This window comes from Drosophila ananassae, chromosome 3L, assembly GCF_017639315.1.
Source record: "Drosophila ananassae strain 14024-0371.13 chromosome 3L, ASM1763931v2, whole genome shotgun sequence".
Taxonomy (NCBI): Eukaryota; Metazoa; Arthropoda; class Insecta; order Diptera; family Drosophilidae; genus Drosophila; species Drosophila ananassae.
This window is the reverse complement of record NC_057929.1, coordinates 2430889-2441069: the sequence shown is the minus strand read 5'-3', so window position 1 is coordinate 2441069 and position 10181 is coordinate 2430889. Positions and strand designations below refer to the sequence as shown.

Here is a 10181-nt window from a genome sequence, read left to right as displayed (position 1 = left end):
CTCCCATCCGAAATATTAAGCTCCTTAAAAAACATGACGAAGTTTTATTAGGGAAGCTAAACTAATCAGCTTTATTTGCATTGAAGTGCATAATGTTATTACAATACTGCCACTGTTCTATTTGTCGCAGCAAATTTTGAATTTAGGGCTTGAAGGGACTTACACACTTGGCTCAAATCTTGCCACGACAGCCTCGCCTGCACGGTTTTTGTTTTAGTTTGTCGTTGAATGTTTTAGTTTTCGTATCAACTCTGTTGCACATGAATGGCTCGTGTGGGTTCTACATACGAACTGTCGGCGGTGTGGATGGAATTTGTGGGTGCCTATGACAGGCATTGACAGCTGCCGGTGATGGTCTTATGGTTGCTCACCTCGCAAGTAACTGATTTTGATTCTAGCCGACATTTGTTGGCCCAAGAATTGGCAGCAGCATCCCATCGAATAGGAATCCTCAAATTTATATTATTATTATTTTTTATCCAATTTAACGACTAGACATAAACAGAAAAAGGTATTATTATTTATATAAAATATTCATAATATTGGGAAGGTCGTCCTGTTTGATGCCCTTCATAAAAAATTGCATCGAAATGTAGATTTTTAAAATGAATGAATACATTAAAGGTTGATTGGGAAAATGTGGATGTCTCTGTGACCGAAGCAAATATTAAACCCATACTTAAATAATACGGATCAGAGCCGTTCAGAGTGTTTGGAGTTCGTTTTTTATGGGGCTCCGTTGGGACATTTATATATGTATTAAAATTTTTGTTTTCTTATATAAGCATTGGGTGTGCAGGCAGGCGAACAAATTGACAGCATTATGAAAGGTCAGGTCGGAACGGGGCACACCATATTTATATATATTAGCCTGGCACGTAACTAAAAAGGACATTCCATTGTCCCATAATGTTGGGCAGTTAGCGCACGCACACACGAACACAAAAACCAGCACCGGACTTGGGAATCAACACAGCAGTTGTCCTTGCTCGTTCTCGATTCAATTCCAAATTTTCTTAGCCACTGGCAGCCACAGGGCAGGTCCTAGTCCTGATCATGGTCCTGGCCCTCTGGTCCTGCCCCTTGGCAACACATGCGCGCATCCTCCCGAATGCCAAATGCAAATTTTATTTATGAATATGATTTCTGGCAACAAACAATGGTCCGGAGTCCGGACCAAACATCCACACACACTCATCCACAAACATATAATAAAAAGAAAACCCCCCAAAAAAAATAAGGAAAAAAATAATTTTCAGTTTGACAAACTCATACAAATGGCAGGACTAACTGCCTGCGCCCCGAATAGGGCAAAAGGGGCGTGGCTGCAGCTGTTAACCCTTTGCCCCGTGCGATTTCCTGGGGGGAGTTGGGTGATTTTCGATGGCTTGAAGGTTGTCCTGTGCGTGCCAAAAATTTAGCATTCTATGTGCTGATGCTGGCGCGTGTTAAAATAATAAAATATGCTGCTGTTTGCCCAGGATTCAACTCTGGTCCTCGTTCTCGTTCTCATTCTAGTCCTGGTGCTGATGGTGATGCCGCAACCGCAGAGTGCAGGAAATCAAAAATTGAGGAAATGAAATTTGGTTATTAGTCAGCGTGCGACGAATGGCAAAGATGTGGAAATATGGAAAAATATAGAAAGGGGCAGGCAGCCAGGGGGTGTGCCCTGGTCTAGGAGGTGTGGCAGATGGTATTGCCAGCACACTGCCGGCACTCAAACAATAATTATAAATCAACGCCAGCACTCGAATCAAGTCTAGACAATGCCTGACAAAGGCAGCCAACCGACCAGCCAGTCGCATTCATTTCGTGGATGGTAATGGAAATTGGAACTGCCATGGGATGGATGGTGTGTGGGATTGGATGAACTCTTGGATAGGGTGTGCGAATGTAAATTTGTGTTGTCTGACCACGAAACGAGTCGCTTGGCCAGCTGCCCACGCGATGGACACACGTTGATCCTGCCACATGACCGCCACCCACACCCACACCCACGAATTTATCAAATTATAATTTTTTGTCAACATAAGCAGTTAACCAGGGCTGGCAAAAATACTATTCAATATTTTTGCTTTTAATTAGATTTAATAGATAAAAGGTTAAAGGATACATTTTATTTGAATTCCTTTTAAGTGTTTCTCTGGCCTGAAATATATACTGAATGATAACCACATTCAATTGGAATCACTTCCACTGCTGATTCATTGGCCAAACCAATAGCTTTGAATGACAAAACACTAAGAGCAGACCCATGTGTTGCCACATTTCAATCGTTTTTCTGCAACACTGGCACAATGCATCCTGCCAGCCGCCTGCCCGCAAAAGTAGGCAATGGATTTTCTCCTACCACGCGTTAGCAGCCACCAGCCACCAACCACCTGCCACCCACTCTCCCACTCGACGGTTTATATTGACATTAAATAGCTGTTGATATAAATCAGCAAACGCATAAAAACGCACAGCAAAGCAGAAATCATCAACCGGGTCTCCCCCAGTACCTCCATCGCTCCTGCAATAAACAAATAAATATGCGAAAGAGCCAGTTTGTTGTTGTCGATGTTTATTCAACAAAAAAAAAAAAATAAGAATAAAAAAATATAAAATTCCCGAAGGGCAAAAACGGTGAACAAGAAATGCGGGCCATGATTTTTAGCGACATGGCACGTACACAGCCAAAATGTTTGCATTGCTAGGGTAGTGGAGATTTTTTCTTCTGTTTTTTTGGCCGGCCAAGGGTTGAACCATGGGCTCTATGAGGGAGGTGACGCGGGATGCAAATGCCAGACGGTTGGCCACTTGAAAACTCTCGCCGGCAGCACGGCTCCTGTTGCTGTCAATTTTGGACTCCGGCTTTTTGTTGGCATCTACGTGCCAGACAGCCAGACTGTCGGACTGCCTCGCTGCCTCGCACTGGATGATGTAGCCGCTGAGCCATGAGCCTTGATGAGCCTCAGCGGCTACATCACCAGCCTGATGACTGCCCCCGGACGAACACCTACATACATGCCACACACTCTGGCGAAATCCCGATGCCTTCTCAGATTACCCCTTCTCGCCCAGCTGGAGGAGCCAGGACTCCAGCTGCCAGTCCAGGAACAATGCCAAAGCGTGCTTTAATAAATAAAATTACCCACAAATTGCATAAAATAAGTCAAAAGCGGGTGAACAGGGAACATAATTAACTGAAGAAGCTACAAATGAACTTTGAGATGTTTATATTATTATTAGGACTTTATAAGGGATCTAAATAAAACAAATTAAAAACATTTTACACAAAAATGAATGCCACATTGTTAGCTTACTTTTTTTTTAGGTTGTTCAGGGGGACAAGTTTAGTTTAGGGGTCTTTTGTGCAAATTGTGCAATGGTTAGACAATAAATTAGTGCTATGTTTTCTGTAATCATTTATAATACCTTCACACATTTTTCAATAAAATTTAAGAGGATTAGTATATATTTTAAATAAATTAGAACAATGCATATTCTAATGAATAGAAGACAAACATTCTTGGCCAAAATCACCGAGTAATCGTTGTAGATATTATTTCTGCCAAATTTCAAGCTTCCTTGAATGAATCCATTCAGTTATTACTTTATTACTTTCGCTAGCTTAATTAACAACCCAGTAGCCTTTGTTGGATTGCAGGTGGTCATGTCCATTGTCGGGCTGTCAGGGCTCTCTGGTTGACTGCAGTTGCGGTTCACTTCTGGTTCGGGATTCGAACGGGTATTTTTGGTTTCTGGTCGAGCATTCTCTTAACTAGGGTTTTACCCAGCACATGCCCCTTCCTCAGTAACCCGTAAATGCAGGCCGTAAAAATAAAACTCAAAATACACATCACAAATGAATGTAAATGTTGCTTTCGGCCTGGTTAATTAAAATGCTCTCGTTGTAGCAAGGCAGCAGACAATGAGAGTTGTTGGTCTCACTGTTTGGGGTTTGGGGTTGGCAGAGCCTGATCAGGATGCGTTGAAGGAGTCGGCAAGTTAATGCCGAACATAAATAACAAAGGACAAACAGAAGTGTTTCAGCCAACACGGTCATACAGACGGTAATAATAATACAAATATTATTCGGTATAGGACATGCCATAAAACAACAGACGTCTGTATGGTTGGCAACAAAATAAAGTAATGAGCCTGCTCGGCAAAGGGTATCAAGGGCGTAGTCGCAAAGGATCAAAGGGGCTGAAAATATATGTGAACTCTTTATGATTTCTCACATAATTATCGCCACTTGTTAACCTTCTAACCATAAATGTTAAATTTATTCAAATTTCTTATCTGGACTCTTGATTTGTAAAAGCCTTGCACTAGAAATTCCAATATGTAATCCCATTAAACTAATTATCCATCTTAGCTTGGCCTAAGCCCCAGCAATTAAAGCTCCTTTTGTCATGTGGTATATAATTTTCAATATCCTGAACTTAACTAGATCCTAATATACCCTCTTTTGTTCCTTAACTGTTCAGGGGAGAAACTGCAATATAATTACACCAAATTGTTTTTGTGGTTAACGAATTTATAACGCTGAATACCGACGAACCGACCGGTAGCAACAGACTGGAGGAATATGTTTCTAAACCGACCCCGCCCCCTCTGACAACCCTTAGCCCTTTGACAACCGCCCGGACACGCACACACCCGGACACACGCAAGGGGCAGCACTTGACCAAATGTTTCCGGAGGTTTCGGTGCCACAGCTACAGGTTTTCACTGGAATGGGCACTGAGGTGCAAAGCACCCAACCAGGACAAAAGGTAAAATTATATTTCTGGATATGCTTGGTCCACTTTTCGGTTCGATTCTTCTTATGACCATTACCATTGCCATCCGTCGACGGCAGTCAGTTGTTTGATTTATGTTCGGGTTTTTGTTGTGTTGCTTCCAGTGGTGCTTGGTGCTAGTAGTGGTAGTGCTGGTTCTGGCCAAATTAAAAACTTTCAAATGACTGGGGCCATAACTCAAATGTCAATGCATTTGTTTAATTTGAAATGTGCATGTGGCAGCAATTTCTGTGGTTGTTGCTGCTGCACTTGTGTGCTTTCGATGGCTTTAAATAAAGCATATAAACTTCATTAAGTTAAATATGACCAAGCCGGGCAATCATTTAAAGATGCAAAATTTATACCATAGTCCAGAGACCAAAAATTAAACAATTTTCATTTACCAAACAGCATATACATTTTAATAAATACTTTCTGATGCCAAAGTATACTCTAATGCATCTCGGAAATATTTTATTTATTTTTAAAATATATTCCAATGTTTGCCGAACTGGAAACAGAAAGTTTTGTTTGTCAAAGTCACACAGATTGCCAAAGAGAAAATAATTTGTATTTTTTGGTGAGAAAGTACCTGTGTCCTCCAAATTGCAACTTGATGCAACTTTTCAATATTGTCGAATGCGTTGAGGGTGAAGGTTCAGGTAAAAGGGGACACTCGGTAGCCAAAGTGTTTTCACAGATGGTAGATGGTAGTAGTTGGTAGCCTGCTTCTAGAGACCCTCCATCCAGAGTCAGTAACTATAAACGTTTACCGCAATCGTGCTGCGGAACCACATCAAAACACCAGAGCTCTACTATCAATATGCTAAAGTTGGGGGTTGTGGAGAGTAGAGATGGAGCTCTAGATGGAACTGGAAATGGAATTGTAGTATTCTGAAGTTGACGATGCGGGGAGCCGGTCAAGCAACTGCAACTGCAACTGCCACAGTAGACGATGACGGCGGCCACAATTAGATAAAATCAACAGGCGGAGGACTTCGACTTCGCCTCTGACTCTGACGCCGACTCCCGATCCGAACCGCAAAGTTGAGACGGCGCGAAAAGGGCGACACACGGAACCGCAAAACTAAGTGCCACGCCCATTTAATTGCAGAAAACAACGCCACATGGGGCGACAATTTACTGGCGACATTTAGCATCAAAGGGCAGCCGAGCCAACCGCCCACAGTCCACAGAGTGGCCCAGGCCCCTCCTCTCGTTTAGCCTGCCAATGCATAAAATTATTTCCGCTTGGAAATGCGCTACACTGGAAAAAAAGCTTGTTTTTAGATAAGATAGTAGGGTAATGGGGGCAAAGTATGACTCAAAGAATAGAGAATCTTCTTTATAAATATCCACACTTTTAAACATATTTCTTGTAATCTTTTTCAGTGCATAATACCTCCTTTTCCATCTCCACCATCTCTGGCCAGCAAGCAATTCTAATTAAGGAAAAAGACATTTGGATTGACACGAGACAAGCGAAGCGACTGTGTAATCGGAGCAGTTGCTGACCAACCCGGCAACCCACCAACCAACCAACCAACCAGCCCACCAACCCAACCAAACAACCGATGAATCCCCCCTCGCTGTGCAGCAAATTGCATAGAATAAATTTTCATTAAACGCCACTGACTTGTGAGTCTCTGTCTCCGAGTCTCAGTCGGCACGTCGATGTAAAATGTCAGGACATACAAAACGGAGGGCGCGGCCTTAATGGGTCATCGGCCCTACAAGCACAATGAAGATGGAACTGAAATTCGAGTTCGAGTTCCTTTTGCCCTGTCCATTTTCATAATTTTTAATTATTTTTAATTTAATTGTCGCGCCTCGCGTGCTCTTCGCAAACAACTGAGACACTGTCTCTGACTCAGTCGGGGATTGATGATTGAAGACAGTCCAGTAAGTTAGTCCAGTGATGGGTTGGACAAGTGGTACGAGGGTATGAAGTGGGGGAGGTCAAAAATTCTGGAGGGAGGGCGCAATAAAATTTGTCTACATTGGAAGTCAGGAGTGCGTTTTGTATTATTAATAAGATAGTGGAGGGAAAACATATAGATGTTGGAATACACTTTCCATAAAAATAATATTAAAAAGACTATAATCATATTTCTAACAAGACTTCTAATCCTTCTCCATAAAGTCCTTAAGCTTTACTTAAATTTAAAACCAATTTAAACAATATTTTTCCCCATAAACCAATCAATAATGTCTAAAAAGGCTTAAAAATTTATGAAAATCTTCTCTTCAAAATCAACAAAGGCCGAAGACCAAGTTCAACAAGGGTATAGTCTCTCAAAAATTCAATAAACAGACAAAATTCTTGAGAAATCAACGACAGCGTGAATAATGCCCCCACACATATTAAACCATAATGCTTATTTCAATAATTTCACTGTTTTTCCCGAGAAGCCGAGTTCCGAGTTCGAGTCTAAATAGATTTCAATTTTTCATGGCCGAGGAGCTGGAGGAACTGGTGGAAAAACATAAACAGAAATTTTAATTACATCAAAATGTGCGGGCGCACTTAGTGAACATTTTATGGGGTCACGCGATCTCGACAGTCCCTCCGAGAGGGGAAGAGACCCGAAAACCTCTGAAAACCCTATAAACCAAAAACCAAAAAAACCCCAACCCCACGGAAATCGGTCTAGCCACTGGCAGGTGCCCAGTAGCCATACCGTGGTAGCTACTAGCTAACAGCTATCAGCCAGTTGGAGCCAGTTCCGTTCATGGCTCAAAGTTATTTACCCTCTGAAAAATTTTATGTAATTACAAAAGTTTTTGGCTCTAGCCCCGCTCCATCTAACCGAAAATAAACGCTAACGCTTTGCTCTCCGGCCGTTGTCAACGTTATGGCAAAATGTTATCATCTGCAGAACTGACACCAAAAAGACCCCAACTATGTGGCCGGAACTGGGCGGGTGGTAGCAACGCGGGTAGCCAGGTGGGTGGGTTGTTTTTCGGGTGCCAACTTATTGTCGCCGCTCAAGTAATTCACACAGCAGGTGCTCGCAGTTAGCTGCGGTTCGCATCGCCAACAAGTCCAACAAAAATAATTATCACTCTTGATTATCTTTTGTAGAAATTAGTGTGCACACAGAGGGATATCACCAGTTCCTGCTACTGCTTCTGCTACAGGTCCTGATGCTCACTCCTTCTATCCTCGAAACTCCCCAGAAACGTCGTAAAAGTAATTGTTGTGTTTTGTGTTGTCAAAAACCTTTGGAGCTCTTTAAGTGGGCAAGTTGTTGGAGGGGATTCCGGGGCTTAGACGTATATATAGTATAGTACCAGGGCGACTGTCAGGCAACTATGCTAACTGTTTAATGCTGTTACCTGAGCAAATTGTCGACGCTTGTTGCAAATTTCTCAACGTTTTATTGGGTCGCCCACTAACCCACCAAGGTGGGTGGATGGTTGTAGGATTCGGGTTCGGAGAAGGATACGGAAGCACACGATGTTTGGCTTGCAAATTGCTTGATATGATTTCAACTTGACAGTTTTCGGGTTAACAGTTGTTCCCATAGAGTTTGCAGCAGTTATTAAAGCAGACAAGCACTTAATTGGGGCAACGAAGTCACATTAAGGGCTTTTGGCCTAAACAGATTCGGGGATAAAGGCGAAGGAGAATTCGAAGCGGTAAGGGTTATGGTATATTAAGCAGGGGCTTGGTAATGGGTAGATATTTCTATAAATTTTAAACAAGTATTTAAAGACTTAAAAATATATCCAAGTTTTTGCATCGATTTTTAAATAAAGGGTTTCAATGGCTTCTCCAAATGGGCCTCCCAACCCTATTTTGTTACAATTGTAATTGAATTTTCATATAGTTTTTTTCTCACAAACATTTATAATTCAAACAGGTGTACTGTGGACTTTCTATAAAAAATTGAATGACAAAATTAATTTAATATTTCAAAAGGAAAAAAAATAATGGCTTTTATAGAAAAACCGTTTAATCCTGACATGATGTTTGAAAAAAATCTTTAAAATGAAAATACTGTTTTTTCTTGCTCTAGTTTAGAGCTCGAAAATTCCAAGAAAATGAATATATCGCCAAAGTTTTTAAAAGGACTATAACCAGCATTTAGAGGGTTAGATACCACACATACATATAACATGAATATCGCTCTGGTGGCCCAGTGTGAAAAGTTTCGAAATGCTGGCTTTTTTCGCATCATTTGCATACAGCGGAGATGGAATGGAACGACGGGACCGGGTCTTGGTCGGAATTGTTGATTGTACATAGTTGGTTGTGCTTGGCCTGGCACTTCCGAAATTCCATAAATGGCCAGGGCCAAAAACTTTTGGATGACATTTCGCCACCCTCTGGCACCCAGCTTCCACCTCCCAGCTCCCCTATCGCTGGCTCTGACACTAGGGTCTTGTAGATTTTATACTGTACCCGGCTTCTTCTTTGAGCCCGGTTTGGTTGTCTTGTGTCTTTGCCACACTTTTGTGCTAACAACTCGCATTGCGCATTTCCGCTGAAAACGTGAGTAAAAACTTTTACTTTTGTTTATTTGTCCGCTCATTCCAGTTGATGTTGATGTTTTTTCATCATTTGCAGCTCGAAAAGCTGGGAAGCTGGAGAGCCGGACTTTCGGAGACCGGCTTTTTGTGCTCGGACTGCAATCGTAGTGCTGTCCGCTTCTTGTCTGCCTTTAAATGAAAGCTAATTAAGTTTTATTTTTTCTTCCAGTTTGTGCTTTCTGAATGCCCGAGTTTTCCACCGACTTTAGCCTTTCAGCGACCTCCCCCTTTTCACTCATTTCTCTTTTTTTTTTCGCCCAAGATGCCCGCACTTTAAGTGTCCGTCTGTCCGCCTGCTCGTCCGTATTTTGTCCGGCTCTTGGTCATTACAAGTTGATTAACTCATAAACATTTACTGACAACTGACGTCGGACATCTGACAAGTGGCAAACTTTGTTAGCGGCAGACCCCACCCCAGAAAGCAAATGATTTCTGTATTTCAACTTAACTTTCCTGATTTCTTTATTACTTATTTAATTCTTATAATTCTTTCCCACTTTATATATCTCTCTTTTTTATTTTGCATTTGCATTTGCATTTTCATTCAAATAAATTCACGCTTTCCGGAATTTGTTTTCAGTTTGGATCCCTGACTCTCTGGCTTTTATTTTTTGCTCTTGAAATTTTAATTTCTTCAGCATTTCGCTCCGCTTTGTCCGCTTCGGATTTCATTTGACTTTTCTTTCGTTTTGTCATTTTGTGCTTTTCATTAATTTGGCGCAATTTTTTTGCCATCGTGTGAACCCATTTAATGTTTCTATTTTACTTTTATTTCGCCGTTGGCCCACAAAGTAATGTTGATTGTTTGCCTGGTTGTCTTTGATTACGAAATTGTTCAAAATAAATAAAATTACACAGCTCCACCCACTTCCCCGA

General features: G+C 41.6%; 1 long non-coding RNA gene across 1 annotated transcript; it reads left to right on the top strand.

Moving 5' to 3' along the window:
• The first annotated feature begins 5282 nt into the window (after positions 1–5282).
• LOC116654723 lies at positions 5283–6775 on the top strand. Its single transcript, XR_004309909.2, has 2 exons — positions 5283–5431; positions 6162–6775. It is a non-coding gene; the product is annotated as an uncharacterized LOC116654723 (long non-coding RNA).
• Positions 6776–10181: the final 3406 nt, after the last annotated feature.